Raw genomic sequence first — 16,838 nt, 5'->3', positions numbered from 1 at the left:
ATTCTTGTCTTATTCCAGCTTTTATCTCTTGTGGATTTGACTACTGTAATTCTCTTTACTCTGACATCAGTCTTCAGTCATCGCATGCTACAATTAATTCAATATTCTCCTGCCAGGCTCATAACATGTAGTAAAAGATTCAGCTGTATTATGAGGACTTTAGCTGTCATGCGCATCATGATGAAGTTACATCAGTCATATTAGCTTATGACTAGCTCTCTGTTAGTTTTAGAACCAATTTTAAGATTGTATTGCTTGTTTTTAAAGCCCTACACAGTTAGGCTTCTCCATATGAGCCTGATCCCCACAGGAGATTTTCCAGCAAGGCCTTGTTAGTGTTCCCAAAGACTATCTGATCACTAAAGGTTATAGTTGCAGCTCAAGGGCAACGACTGTGGGATTCCCGGTCTGAAGAGCTCAGGCAAGTAAACTCTCTCAGCTCTTTTAAATCTCTTTTTACACTTCTACAACCACTCTGACTCTAGTTTTAGAACTTGATGTCATTTTTCAAAAGTCTAGACACAAAACCTGTTCGTTATTCTAAAATTGCATTTTGTAGTCGTATTTTTAAGGAACACTTACAGAATCACTGAGACAATTCTTTAGATCACCTACACAAAAGGTAACAATAGCTTCAGCTCCAGTTTTACAGTTGGTACTACAACCATTAAATATTGTAGTACCGTATGTGTGTTTCATCATGGTACTACTTGTAATGTCACTGTATTTCACAGATGTGGTGGACTCATGGAGCAAATCTGATCTTCAGTGATGATATTCCCGTGACCACCAGGTCTTCCTCGTCCTGCTTGACAACCTGCATGCCTCCTGTTAGAGTATTGCTGTGTCACTCTGAAGATCCTTTATTTATTCCTGTATCACAAGGTCAAATCAACAACATCATCCAAAAGAAATTTGTATCAGTGGATCTCATTATCCGAAAAATGTGTTGATTTGAACTTAGAATATTATTCCTAAGTTTCCAACAAAGTACGCTATAGGAATGAAACAGTTACTTATGATTTTGAGAAATTGATAGATGAACAGAAAATTCAGAAATGAACAGTCCATTTTTTTTTTTAAAAAAAAAGGTCTGCTCACAGACCTGCTGTGTGAACATGAGCAGGAGCTGATGTTCGCCAGAAGGTGCAGGAGTGAAAAGTTTGAAGACTGTGATCTCTTCTGGTCATTTGCTGAACTACACAACACAAAGTGTATTTCTTTTGACTATAGACAACACACCAGTGGCAAATATTGTCTGCCCCCTACTGGCCTGCTAAAAGCACTGTTACTCATATGAAATTACTGCTTAACTTATATATATATAAAAAAATACATCTATATAAATTTGTTTCTAAAGCCAAAAAAAGAGGAAGGAAAAATACTGAAAAACTCACTTATCTAATTCCAGAACAGAGTTGGATATTCTTCACTTCACACACAAAAAGTCTCTTAAACAAGCAGAAAATAAATATTTCCCTCATTCGGGAGGAAATGACTGTTTTCTTTCTTGTAATGATTACAGTAATCCAAGAACAAGGCAATGATGCCAAAGCTGATAGTGAAACAGTTCACTTCATGTATCTGATAAAATGTATGTGCCCTTTGTTTTCCTGGTGTTAGGAAGTAAACAGCGCACACAGTGTTGCTGCCTGCTGTGAGAATAAGAGCTGCAGACATTCCCAGTCTGAAGCTGTTTTTCTCTTTTTTTTATTACTCTGCTGAACAGCTCGCTGTGTGAGGAGTTGCTGGTTTTGAAGGAAAACTCAGACAAAAGCAAGCCCTCCGGTGACCTTTGCATGGACCCATTCTCGTCTCAGTGCACCAGACAGACCCTCCCAACCGTCCTATTGCATTTAATTATAGCACACTTTTAAGTTTTGATCCCAAAGTGTTTTTGCTGGGTCACTGCTCAGCGTCTGTGAGTATTTAAAGTCACGCTGTTATTTTTAAGTTCTGGGATGTTAAGATTCAAGGGAAAGAGGAAGCATAGGGCTTTGCTGTTGACAGCAACTTACTGAAAGCATACAATGTGCTTTAGCGTGAAACTTAAAGCAACTAATTTTATCCTAAATACAACATAACCACTGATATCTGTGCACATTATTTGTTTTAGACTGTACTCACATAGCCTTTCATTTGTATTGGTGTCATTCTCACAATCACAAAATTCAAAAAGCCATCCATTTATTATTATTACCTTTGCTTGACAGTATGTCTATGACAGGAATAAATGAAAAAACATATACATACAGTTTATATATCCTAAATGATTGAAAAACCAAAACATGTAATTATATTTAAGTGTTGAAATGTATTTATGACACGTTCATTATATGTAATGGACTAAAATTATGTTTTTTACACTGTCTGGTCCAGACGCACTGAAATGCATCTGCTACATGAACTCTAGCTCAGTGTACTAATTCTGAGGTTGGTTACTCTGATCCCTTCAACTGAGGTACTCTTGGTCTTCTTTTTCCCTTTTTCTAATAGGATTTAATTAGATATAATGTATTTATCTCAAATTTGAGAATTGTTACATTAATTAATACTAAGTTACGATGCCTTACAGCAAAGGACAATGCACACACACTGGACAGGTCGCCAGTGCATCACAACCTTACAGAGCTAAGGGTTGCACGGCATATCAATCTTGCCTGATAAATAAATAACATAAAAGATGAATGTAATTACAGTGACATCACCTTCTAGATTTTGCCTATATATAGTTGAACTAATAAATCCCCCTGACAGCTATTTAGGAAGCAACGGATTTCAGTGAAGCGACATATGTACTAATCAGTTAGGAACCATTCTTAGATTCTGGGGCGTTTATCCTATTTTTTATGCTTTGGCGCCAAGTTACTTACTCACTGGTCTGTATAAAGTCATGTTGCAACTCTTGATTGGTCTATAAGAAGGCAGTGTGAACATTAACCAAAGCAGAACCACAGACCAGATCAACTAGCCCACACAAGTGAAACCCACATTTCACCTAGTGTGTCAACAATACTCAAGGGTGTAGCCACATTTTCATCTTCCTTCTAGTTTTGGAGCAACCAGTATGATGTGCAGGTGCAAATATTTTGTGGATGACACAGAAAGTCGTATAGTCACATTTCCAGTGATCTAATTTTTTTTCATTTGTCCAGGTAACCTTATTTTGTTCTTATAGTTTTCGTAAATTAAACGTTTCCTTATTGACGGAAAAGACTAAATGTCGGGCGGGTCTTTCTGTGAAACTGCACCCTCATTGGCAAGTGAAGTGATTGGCAGCCAGTTTGTCAAATAGTGTGATTTGAAACTACAGAAAATTCTCCATTTAGAAAGTGAAATTACCAAAAATGACCAAGATTTTACAAAACAGACTTTGTAAAGACTTTTTGCCTGGTCTTTTTGCAAATGCAGCTATTGCCATCTGGTGGCCTTCAGATATAACGCAAGTTTTTAAGTGCTTTCGCATTGGCTTCATTTTTACATCCATGTTTTATATCTATATCTATAGCCTGATCTCAGAAACTAAGCAGGGTTGTGCCTGGTTACTGTTCAGATGGAATAGTGTGTGGGAATATAAATGTTTCCTTTTTTAAACTTAGTCCTATGATAGAAAAACTTGACTATTTATTAAGTAGTTTAGATAACTAGAATGTTATATAAAATAAAATATAATATAAAGTGACTGAAAGACAGTGAAATAAGCATAAATTTAAATAAAATATCAAGTAATAATTTATATGTAAAGTAAAATATTTAAAAACTGCAAAAGAAAAATCTGACTTTAAAAGTTTGTAAATGGAGAAAATGTATCTAAACAAAAATGTCAAAGCACAACAGAACCTACTGTTACACTGTGGGAGATGTGGAATGTTATTGGTGAGGTTTTTTTTTTTTTTTTTTTTTACAGTATTATGACAGTTTGTGTAGTTTTATAATTGTAATTCCAGAACTTGTGCACACACCACACCATATGTGCACAAAAGCACTAACACTGCTAATGTAACTTACATAAACCTTAGCATTCACAGAAGTGTCTTTGCACGCTCTGTTGGAAAACTGTCCCTACTCCAAGTGATTTCTCCCCTCTGGGTCATTACAGCATACCCCACTTACATTTAAATGATATAAATAAAACCTAAACCCAGTCATTTTTTTTCACAGTTATAGTGTAATAGGCTCTATAGAACCACCAATGTCAAAAACTGCTATAGAGGTGTACCACTTTGATCTGGAATTGAGAAATTCACTGTAACACTAGCTATTGGCACACACTCAGCTGAAGCGCTAACGTGATAATCTGTCACATCAAGGGAGTGTTTTTCCACAAGGTGGATCAACTTTCATGTTGCATAATATCCATTCTTGTGTACATTTTGTCCCGAAAGAATCATTTTCCAATCAACGTTGTGATCTTGCATGGACCTCCCTTATATTATACTTAGAACCAGCAAACAAACAGAGGAAACCAGCTTCTTTGAACCCTGAAAAGATGAACTATAAATATACTAGATAGTCTGACTGTTTTACATGGTGAATAGAACCTGCACAATGCATACGGTTTGATTAGTTACACCCATGTCTTCGAATCTATTATTAGACAGCAGGATTTTATTTCAGCTATTGTGCTTCTTTTTTAAATGTTCATTTCCTGTGACAAATTTGAACAAACCCACCATAACTTCCCCTGACAAATGAGAGGGAAAAGCTCACTCACCTACATGTCAGCTTTCTGAATACTGCAGATTTATAGATGTCTGATAAAACCCCTTTTTTTCCTTCTGTCCTCCACTGAGACTGGTTTATCAAATGTAGAAGCTCTTCAATGGACAAAATGGGTCTATGTCTTACTGTTCATGATAAAAGTGAAGTTAAATAAGGCCTATTTTAAAAAGATTAGATATCCAATAATATCTTTATTATAATTTTCTCTGGTCATTTTTTGGCTTGCTTAAATAGAGTGGACTTAAATAGTCCTAAGAAGGAAAAAAGGGGAAATGAAACTTGTTTGGGTTGTATCAGGGAGCAGAGGTTAAACATGATAATAGACCTGCCTACGCTTTCCTTATGTAACCCAGCAGGAAACACACAGGAAAACAATAAGGCCATCTTTGTGGACACAGACGCTGATTACACAGTTCAGTGTCACAGTTTCACTCAAACATTAGATAAGCCAGCAATGCAAACCAATGCTGAAAAACAGATTATGCATGACTCACAGTTATGAACCTCAGTAAGCACCTTTACAACATCAGCCCTTGATGAACTGCAATTACACGGAGCACCATTTCCCTGTCAGTTACTGCAAGCTCATTATGGGGTCTGTAAAAAACAACTGACTGCATTCTAAATTTAGACTACAATAAACTCTTGGTGTTAGTGTCCACATGGTTAAACACTAAAAAAGCAACAGTGTGGTTATTTAAAACCTCATAAGAGTGGGAAAGCAATAATCTATAGCAGGGGTGTCCAACTCCAGTCCTCAAGAGCTACTGCCCTGCAGCTTTTAGATGCATTCTTATTTCAACACAGCTGAATCAAATGATTGAATTACCTCTTCAGCATGCCGTCAAGTTTGGCAAAGGCCTGGTAAGAAGCCATTCATTTGATTCAGGTGTGCCGGAACAAGAATGCATCTAAAAGCTGCAGTGCAGTAGCTCTCAAGGACCGGAGTTGGACACCACTGATATATAGTGTTGATCCACCAAAGCACGGGTGTCGAACTCCAGGCCTCGAGGGCCAGTGTCCTGCAGGTTTTAGATGTGTCCTGATCCAACACAGCTGATTCAAGTGGCTAAGTTACCTCCTCAACATGTCTTGAAGTTCTCCAGATGCCTCGTAATGAACTCATCATTTCATTCAGGTGTGTTGATCCAGGTTGACCATCACTAACTTTGTCAGGTCATGTTTTGGAGGCCATGAGATTTGATCTGCACCTTTTAGATTCTTTGATTGGTCTCTTCTGATTTCTATATTTTCTTTAAATCACAGGATTCTTAATGTTTTTTCTCCAGTCTATTATTTACACTGTTTGTTTGTTTTTGTTTTATTGAATTCCACATTTGCACGTAAAGCACTTTGAGTCTCTTGGCTGTGAAAAGTGCCATATAAATAAAAAATAAAAAAACCTTTTTAGCCACAGCTTGTTGGCTGGCTCACTTTTATCAAAAGGATTACACCCCGCAAAAATAATACGCCCAAGCAGAGAAAGACGTGTGTTAGTTTTATTAAAATATAAGCAGTGCATCCAAAAAAACAAGAGAAAGAAATTAGGAAAAGTGAGGATAAATTTGTTATTCAGGTATATAATATCTGGCACTTAAAACTTTAGCATCATGTTAAAAAATATCACTTGAGAGAATAGAAACAAAGTATTAAATCTGGTTTCCGTGAGTTTTGCTCTCAGAAGATGTATTTTATTAGACTTTATATTTACATGATTTGACAAAAAGTAACTAGCAACTGATTAAATCATGTAATGCAAAAACGTTTAGGAGACAGAGCTGGCTGCCTATACCAACAATATCCATGGGTGTGTAGATGAATTGACTTTCTTTTGATTGGAAAGGTCTTGTATTAATAGACAAACAGACTAAAGTCCAGAGAATGAACTTTGAATGCTCTGGAAGTGTTTTTAAATACCAGACTCTATAAATAGCAGTCTATTTACCTAAAGTTCAACTTGTAAAAAAGGCTAAGAAAGCTACAGAAGCCCTTTATATGGATAAGCTTAAAACAAAAATGAAAAGGTTGTTGGTCGTGACACATCATCTGTTCATGAACTTAGAGACACAAGACGCAGCAATGGCACACTTTATGATGGCTAGACATAAGGGTTAGTGTGCCACGGCAACATTATTTATTTTGGGCATTACTGTAGCTCAGTCTAGTCATAACATTAACATAGACTTGATGAAGTTCGCATCAGGGAGTGACAGCATGTTCTTAGAACTGACCAAGTATTCAGTGACTCATTATCTTCCCTCTTCTTGTCCCTGTCTAGGTTTATGGGAGGTGTAAGATAAACAACTGTAGTTCAAGATCAACCGTAGTGATTTCCAGTCCAGGCTAAATCTGCTACAACTGTTATAAATAGTTACACTGTAGTAAAAGACAGTGTATAAGATATAGTGAATACTGTAAGGATTCAGTATCACCACAAGCATTCAGTACCTTTAGAACCACCTTTAGCGGCAATAACATGAAGTAATTGTTTTCTATATGACTTTGTCTCTCTCATCATTGTGCAAGAATTTTGTTTCACTTTTCTTTACAGTGTTGTCTCTGGTTTTTGCACAGTTATCTTAAAGTCTTGTAAAAGCATTTTGGAATGAGCTCTGGACTTTGACGAGGCTTCGAACTTTAGCATTTAAGATGCTCACTGAGGTCTGTAGAGTCTGAGATGTGGCTGTTGACGTTTAGCAACTATCTGACCCTGGGGTCAATTTGCTGGGATGTGCACTCCTGGTACAATTTGCACACTTGAATAGCAGCAAATTGCCTGAACTTCTAGTTTTACAGAGATTTGTCACATTTGCTGATGATCAGTTCATCAGCTGAGTTTGATTAGCAACAACTTGCTGCTACTTAGCCTCTTACCTCTTGTGGAAGCAGTAAGGGTGTACATATTTTTACACCCGACTGCACAGAATGCTGTGAAAACTTTCTGTTTCCTGATTGTAAGCATGACAGCCGAGCCAAATGTTCTCTGCCAGTTGCTGCTGGCACATGGCAGTGAGCAAAATGAGTGAAATGAAAATGAAAGTGAAATATTTTTGATGGAAGAAATTTGCCTTTGAAAGGGCACATTTCATCCTAAACCATGATCTATCCTAACCCTTCCCAAGTAGTTACATTGTAATAACCTAACCAAACAGTCAGAGAAATGAAGTGTCAAAACCGAAAGTACAACAAAAGCTTAAAAATAACACACTCACGTAGAAAGCAAACTATCCTTTGTTTGAAGTCTTGTGATTTATGTGCTGCAAGTGCTTAATGTGCTTTACAAAATGGAACTTCTAGGAAGCATCCCAGGTATTTCAGGAGTGCTGGGAGCAGCAAGCCAAGTTTAAACGAAGTGCAGTTTCTGCTCTTTATAGACACAGTCACAGAACCTTTTGATTGCATGTCATTTTCCAAAACTGGGAGCAAACAGACAACGGGAAGACATAGCATCCATTCTAAGAAGCCAAACAATGAATTATATAAGAATATGTAAAGAAGAAATACACAGAAAACCTTATGATCACACAGATACACAGTCGTGTTACTTGAGATATCAGACACTGATGGACTCGTCCAAGAAAAACATGACTGTTAGAAGCTGCACAGTTCATTGTTTTTAAGAACAGTCGGTGCTGTAGGCTCCAGAAGAGGATTAGAGCCACTGGAAGAAGAAATATGTGAGGATGTCTTTTTTTTTCTGAGAAAAAAATCCTCTTCTGTAGTAGGCAATCATCCTCAATCACACAACTGCCTCAGCAACACCAAATAGAATACCTCGCTGTGACACTTAAGCTTTTAAGACAATGGATGCTGCCACTCCACATGTCAGATTTAATAGACTATTAAATTGTTGGATTTTATATTGGTGTTTTGGTTTTTTTGCATAGATGTATAAAATAGAACTGGATACCCTAATATGGTGCCTTATATTTTTTTCAGTGAAAGTGTCTCCATTTTCTAGTCCTGTATGAGGTCCTACCTGTTCAGCACGCTTTCATTAGCATCTCTATCAGCTGCCTACACAGCTAACATATGTCTCTTTAAGTCAAAGACAATAACTTCTTGTTGTTTGTTGACCGCATTCAGAAACAACTCCCTAAAAAATACAAGAATTAAAAAAGTGTTTGTGCTCAAGAGATCTGTTGGGAAAAACTGCTCTTGAAACAAATGTTTAACAAAGATTCTGTTTCACAAAAACGACTTTCTGTTGTGATCGTACCTCAAACTGTGATAGGGTTGTTGTGTTGTACATCACAGAATCCACCCTTCCTACTACCACCCTCTCCAGTCATCACAAATAAAGCCCATCATTCTGGGCGTCCCCGCTGATAAACCTGAGCGCACCCAGAGCTGAAGCACCATGGAAACTTGATAAAAAAGGGGTGTTTGTAGCAGTTGTGTTTGTTTTAAAGGGAGATTCCTGCCACTATAATTAGTTACCCAAACATCTGCAGAATGTCAGATATATTTAGTTTAAAAAAAATAAAACAAAGGTGTCTGAAGTTATGGAATTTGTGAGCGTGCAGCTTGATACGATCCAAGTTCAGGCCAGTGTCTGTACTGTTTATAAGAGCATAAACATTGTCAGTGGGACACTAAATCAGGTTCCCTCATGGTATGCTCACTGATGCTAGTGTCTAGGACTGAGATGGAATGTACCCATCGGAATTCACATTCCTTTGAGCACAATGTTATTGTAATAGTTTTACCGGAAATGTTTTTAAATTGGCTACATGATTAACGTGATTTCTCCAAAGAAGAAAAATTTAGAGAAACAAATGAAACTTGCTAAAATGAAAGAGGAAATTCTGAGACTTTTTTTTAGCTGTATTACGATCAAAGTCCTCCCGAAAACACTGTTAATTTTTTGAAGATTAGCTGCTTAGCTGTTTTTATTATAGTTTGAATAAACAGAACAAATGGGTGTCATTGCTATGTAAACTGACCCCATTCTGTGAGTGTGCCACAGTGTGTTAGCTTCAAGATGAACGCAGAGTGAGGCTGTGGGACAGACTGAGATGGGCTCTCTGGCGGCTGCTGGCATAAGATCACAATTTGTCCTTCAAATTGCTGTAACTTCAATCTTGATCCAAAACAATGAATAGCAGGTGGAGCCTATCCTAACTTACATAAGGTGAAATGTGAGGTTAGCCTTGGACAGGCAGCCAGGCCATTACAGTGCTATCACAGAGAAAGAGAGAACCACACATTCTTGTGGAAATCCACGCAGGTACAGGAAGAACGTGCAAACTGCAAACACAAAATATCATGAGGTTTTAAACCCAGGAACATTTTGCTGTGAGGCAATGGTACTGGAGCGCCCTCTGATTCAGGCTAGCTTATTAAAAGTTACTGGCCCAAGTTTGGCTTGGTTTTAACAACAATCTGAAGGTGTAACAATGACTTTATGAATTGAAAAACTGACATATTAATTTGTGTTGCAAACCACAGGAAAAACTGATATTTCAAACACTCGTGAATGATCAACTTGACTAGCAACAACTTAAGAAGCAGGAAAAACATGAAGGAGGAAAGCACATGACTGATGAGATACATGATGCTGCGATTGATGCGGTATGCACGCCATGCAACATTCAGTGTGTCTTCAAAAAAGTCACCTCAGTCCAAAAATACTATTTAAATCCTAAACGGTAAAACATTTGCCAAAAAGAGACAAAATTCTTAACAAATACAACACATTATGGATTTGATTGTTAGCATTATTGTTCTTTTATTTCCACATTTTTGCAGACAATGCATAAACTTAAAAACATCCACCAGGTGATTGGTTATGCCTCAGCAACACAGGGGCAGAGTCTGAGTGCCCAACAACAACACAAGAGCCTTCAGCTTTCAGGTCCTTCTCCTGTGGAACCAGCTCCCACTTTGAATTCAAATCACAGACACCCTCTCTGCTTTTAAGATTAGACTGAAAACTTTCCTTTTTGGTGAAACTTATTGTTAGGACTGGATCATGTGATCCTAAACCCTCCAGTTATTCTGCAATAGGCCAAGGCTGTTGGGGGCTTCCCATGATGGACTGGGTGTTTCTTCTTCACTCACCTCTTTTCACTCTCTATATGTTTAAACACCACTCTGTTCATCATTTAATTCAATCATTAGTTATTGTTAATCTCTGGCTCTGTTCTACAGTGTGTCTTTTGAACATCCATCCATCCATTTTCTTCCGCTTATCCGGGGCTGGGTCGCGGGGGCAGCAGCCCAAGCAGACCTCCTCATGCCACCTCCTCCAGCTTATCCGGGGTAACACCAAGGTGTTCCCAGGCCAGCTGAGAGATATAATCTCTCCAGCGTGTCCTGGATCTGCCCCGGGGCCTCCTCCTGGTGGGACATGCCCGGAAAACTTCGCCCAGGAGGCACCCAGGGGGCATCCTTGTCAGATGCCCGAACCACCTCAACTGGGTCCTTTCGATGTGGAGGAGCAGCGGCTCTACTCTGAGCCCCTCCCGAATCGCCGAACTTCTCACCCTATCTCTAAGGGAGAGGCCAGCCATCCTTCAGAGGAAGCCCATTTCCGCCGCTTGTATTCGCAATCTTGTTCTTTCGGTCACTACCCACAGCTCGTGACCATAGGTGAGGGTAGGGGCGTCGATTGACCAGTAAATTGAGATCTTCACTTTTACACTCAGCTCTCTCTTCACCACAACAGACCGGTACAGCGTCCGCATCACTGCAGCCGCTGCACCAATCCGTCTGTCGATCTCCTGCTCCCACCACTCCTGAACAAGACCCAGAGATACTTAAATTCCTAAACTTCTTTTGAACACTTTTTTAAATTATATTTTTTGTTATTATCTTTTATTATTGCAAATGGAAGGCATATCTGAGAGGCATCATCATCATACAATCAGTATGACCTTCAATAAAAGGATCTTGAAAACAGCTGACTCAGAGCGCTGCAGACATCCAGTCTCAATAAACATGCTCATCAATGCCTCATCAGGCAAGATTTTCAGCAAACTTATCAATACCAAAAGTAATATTTCCTCTATATTTGTATTATATTTTAGTTAAATTCCTAAGTTAAAAATTTATTTTAGTTTATTTTAAGTCAATAGTTTTTTTAATGTAATTATTTTGTTTTTTCAAATTCAGTTTAGTTTTAGTTTACTATAATAACCTTGTTAGGTTTTGATTAATATCCACCTCTTTGTAAAAAATGTTTATCTCTTAGAAATACCCTGATAGATAACATCAAACACTAAACTACAACAAGCTGCCAAATCTGAAACATGATTCTTCAGGCAGACAAACCTAGGTTTACCTTAACAAAATGACAGGAATAGTATGAATAAGGAACAGCGCTATTTGTCAAACATGGTGGCAGGGCCACTTATGGCTGCCAGTGGAACTGGGTCACTGGTCCTTATTGATGATGGGAATGAAAGCCACCAAAGACCACTGACCTCAGAACCTCAAAGACTGCCCTCAACCCTAATGAGTACGCATTTTAAAAATTTAACAGATTTCCTGTTCAAATCCTTTCTTCATTTATCTGCTCTTGCAGTTTCGTTTTGTAGAAATACCAATTCAACACAACAGGTTTACTGCCTTTCCCCCCCATGTTATCCTTAAAAACAAGCTTAGAAAAAAACTTGCACTGACTAGTTTGAAGTAAAAGCAAAACTCATGGAATGTACCTTATGTCACACCCTCTTCTCGTCATGTTATCTTTTTGGTTAAGTGCATTGATATGAAACTGTTCCCAGAAGTACCATCAAAAACACTAACCGTTTTACCTGGGGTAACATTCTCATACAAAAATGCAGCTGTTTGAAGTGTAGTAAAGTGTCACAACAGCTTCTTCTTGTGATCATGAACCACATATGCAAAAGGGAAATTGGTTTTACTTTGTAATTTTCTTCAATTTTCTGTGATATCATAGTGGACAGATGTGATAGCAAAGCTGCGGTGGACCTACTACACTAATGATGGCTGCATTCCATTCAGGTGAACCAGTAGACAGAAGTGCTGCTGTACATGCTGGCTTGGTATTGGTTTACTGGGACACTGGGAAAGGGAAATGAGTCTAAATTCTCATTCACAGCAAAATATGCAGTCAATAATACAATTCAGTGGAACCAGGCAGGTGCAGAAAGGCCTTGAGCCCTTGTCCCTTTCCTTGTCCCTCAACAATGAAATTTTTGCTAAATTAAAGGAACTGGCTTGCATCAGTCACATGATGAGCATTAACCAATGCTCGCTCTTGACAGCTGGTTATGAGCCGGGAACGAGCTCGCAAAGAGGAAGCGTAGTTTTTGCTGGCTGGGTGGTGCAGAGCTATTAGATATTAGATTCTTGATGAATCTGGGTTGTTGCTCTTCAGCCTGGCTCTATGTGCCTCTTTTTAACTTTGAGAACCTGCCACTTCAAACATCTCTCCATGGCCCTGCAGGGAACTCCCTTCCAACTATATATAAGATACATATCTATCTATCTATCTATCTATCTATCTATCTATCTATCTATCTATCTATCTATCTATCTATCTATCTATCTATCTATCTAATTTTATTGTTTTTACAAAACCCATTAGCCATTTCATTAATTTCCTGTAGCACTTAGTTTGGTGCCTATTATTTCTTACTCAGTTAACCAATTAAAAGTATAAGAATAAGAAATGCTTTTTTAAATTCCTTTTATCCCCCTTTTTAAGTCTATCTTCGATCCATCAGTAAAGCTGAATCACTCTGTTAAAGAACACTTATTGCCTGTCCAGTAAGTGTTGGAGAAGGTGATGATTACCAATAATGGAGAACAGTTTGTTCAGTCACCTCCTCTCCAATGACCTTGGTGTCAGTGCTGCTTCCCAGCAGATGCTCACTACAACAGACTGATAGAAAACAACGTGTGACACATCTGAAAGCCTGCTTAACATTTTCTTGTCCACAATCTCTGTGTTGATCTTCTAGTTCAGCCTGCTGTCCCAGGATAGACACAGGCCACATAGCTATAATCTTCCTCCTGACAGTGCTACAAAATGATTCTCCTCCTCCCATCCATTCACTGAGTATTTTTGTAGGTGCAATGATCAAGAGTTGTACTGAAAGTCTGAAGTGTACCAGGTGAACAGGAATGAAGACAGCACAGTTCCCGTATGGCACATCATGAAAACAGACCCAGCACTGCCCAGTCTCACATTCTGTGGCCTGTCTGTCTGTGAAACATGAGACAGTGGACATATTTTTCAAAGTGCAGCTTTGAATGGGGAAGTGTTGATTCCAACCACCACCTATTTCCAAACTTAACCAGTTAGTTTTCCTGGGTAACTCACATCAAACATCAATTGAAAAACAAAATAAAGATGAAATAATCCCTTAACGACAGTGCCCTGATTGACAGCTCTGCAATTTACACAACTATCACACGTCTTGCCTCTTTTATTGTTACTTTTTTTAAATTATTATTTTTTGTTACTTTTTTTTTAAAAGGAGGGTTTGTTGTTGGTTTGAAACCACAGCACTACCACCAAATATATAAATCCACCAAATATGAACACATGAAAATAGTTCCCCTGTTAAAGTAACTTTTAAAGTTACTTTAACAGTAACTTTAACACCTGATACCTGGAGTAACTCATCGCCTTTCACATGATTTCTCACAGATAGTTCTGTTGCCATCAGTTAAAAACAGCTACGGCAAACACAGAAAAAGCATGACAGATAGTGCCAGTGAAGCGAAATGAATCAATATGCAAAACAATCTATCTTGGTCTAAAATAATTCTTGTGAAACCCTCAAAGACCAGCACTTTTTTGCCTATCACTGCTTTTTGACCTTCAAACAAAAAATGAGTCAGTGTGCTTAAGACAAGCAGCACATTTATAGAAAAATTACAAGGAAATAAAATGACGGGGCAGACACACACAAACACACACATATACACACAGACACACACATACACACACACAAACACACACACACAGGGCGTTCTTAGAGGAGGTCTGAATCAACATCAAAGTCCTGCAGGTGTAGGCTTGGCTGCTGCTTATTTCATCTGGATTAATGGACAGACACACTGCATTATATTGATTAAAGGTTTGCTCTGTCTCCTTCTAACAGAAGATTTATAAGCAGCACAATGGCTGGAATAACTGAGGAAGGACTTTAACACAGTTGAGGAATGATGCTCGAAATTCTTAATGTGTGACATTCATGTCCGCATCGGCAGGTCCTCCTTTCCTTTTTTGGAGATTATACGCGTGGATGATAGCAACAGTGACCAGCGCATGAATCATGCAGTGTCCCATTGTTTTGAATGCCTGAAACAAATGCAAAATGTCACTTGTGGAATATTAAACATTAACTGAGCCTCTACACATTAATTCAGGCCTAGCAGGCTTGAAGCTAGTCTTGTGTTGGCAGTAAAGTTTCATCACTGTTAGGAAGAAGAGAGTGTAAAAAATAAAGCCCTTAGAAATTGTGACCATTGTGATCTTGAAATGAATTTCAATAGTCCTTCAAAGAAAGCAATAGTGTTTGGACTTTTTTTTTTTTTTACCTTCACTGACTTTATCACAAAAGCTGGGGAAGCTTCAAATTAGTGGGAGCTGTGATGGCTTTCTAAAACTCGCACACATTCAGTCTTGCATGGAGTGGGTGTTCAGCTTAGGCCGTTGATATTCATTTCATTCAGGCAGCCCTGTTCTTGGCCCGCATGACAGAAAAACTGCTGCAAAATACAAAGAAGGAGAAGAAAAAGAAGAAAACCAGACAGAATTTTATTCATAAATTTTTAACATTCACCTTCAAAAACAAATTGTGGCTGAGAAGCATGCCCGACCCCAGGCACGTGTGGCATGCTTGGTTTAAATTCAGCTGTATCCTTGACATGTCATCCCCCTCCATCTCTCCAGGCTTCCCAACACTGTCTAACAACTCTCCAAGAGAGCTCTGCTTCCATTTCTTTTTTCCCAGCTGTCACTAAAACCTACCTCTGCCTTTTATTGTGACACAACAATGTCCATCAACACCACGCAATTCATTGACATGAATTTTATACATAGATCCTTCACGGGTATTTACTGTTTCATAGGATTTCAGTCTGTTTCAGGTGGTTTCAATAAAGTTAAGTCAGTTGAGGCTAATGATGACATCATTGAAAACAGAAGATAGAGAGGCTGCTGGGATACTCAGGGTATAGTTCAAATTCATATGATAAAAAATAAATAAAAGGAAACATTTGAAGGAAACAAATAGGACCCAGCAAAGCTCGCTCTGAGCTTGATTGTCGACTTTGAATACTTTCATGTCATGTTATGAACATATTTTAACATATTTATTCAAATTATTCAAGAAACATATTTTTAACAGTCAATTTCAAACCTTTTATTTCTTATTGGACTTACAAATGAAACCAGTACATCGCAGGTCTTTTTAAAAACCAATGAATTTTTTTTTTTATCTCAGAGCCATTGCTCTCTGTTTCATACAGCTTTGTTACACAATGAGTATTCTCAAAGGAGCGCTACTCGCAATAGTGAGTGAGACTGAGAACCTTCACAGACATACTCGCAATAGCGGTTATCTAAATTAAGTACTCCTTTACTTAGTGAAAAGAAGTTGATTGTAAATCAGAATTTCTCATAATTAACAAAGTCATTATTACCTTTCCATTTCCATTTAAATGTGGCCAGGCTTTAGTTGATGTAAATCATTATGACACTTCATTTCTAACGTTTTTTTTTTTATTTAGAAAATATCACTTGTTTCATTTTTTACTCAGAGAGAGACACAACGCACAATCTGTTGCTGACAGAACAACAATGTGATCCAAAGAACTTTCTTCTTCTGCAACTGAAAACCTTTTTTATCAACTAAAAGAAAAAAAATGTCTGTGTTACATTAATAAGTTATCATTGTGCATGTACTGCATAGTAAATACCAGTGTTGGGACTAACGCGTTGTTAAGTAACGCGTTACAGTAACTACGTTACTATTGTGGTAACGAGCACGGTAACTAGTTATTTTGCCAAAACCAGGAACGCGTTACTCGTTACTGGGATTTAAATAGGCTCGTTATTCATTACTTCGTGTGGTGGCTATCGCGGAGCTTCCACAGATTCAATAACATTAGCAAGTGGTGGAGGCAGCAGG

The sequence above is a fragment of the Neolamprologus brichardi genome, chromosome 22 (assembly GCF_056152115.1).
Source record: "Neolamprologus brichardi isolate AB-2024 chromosome 22, ASM5615211v1, whole genome shotgun sequence".
NCBI classification, from domain to species: domain Eukaryota; kingdom Metazoa; phylum Chordata; class Actinopteri; order Cichliformes; family Cichlidae; genus Neolamprologus; species Neolamprologus brichardi.
The sequence above is the reverse complement of the archived record's forward strand: the minus strand, read 5'-3'. Positions refer to the sequence as shown.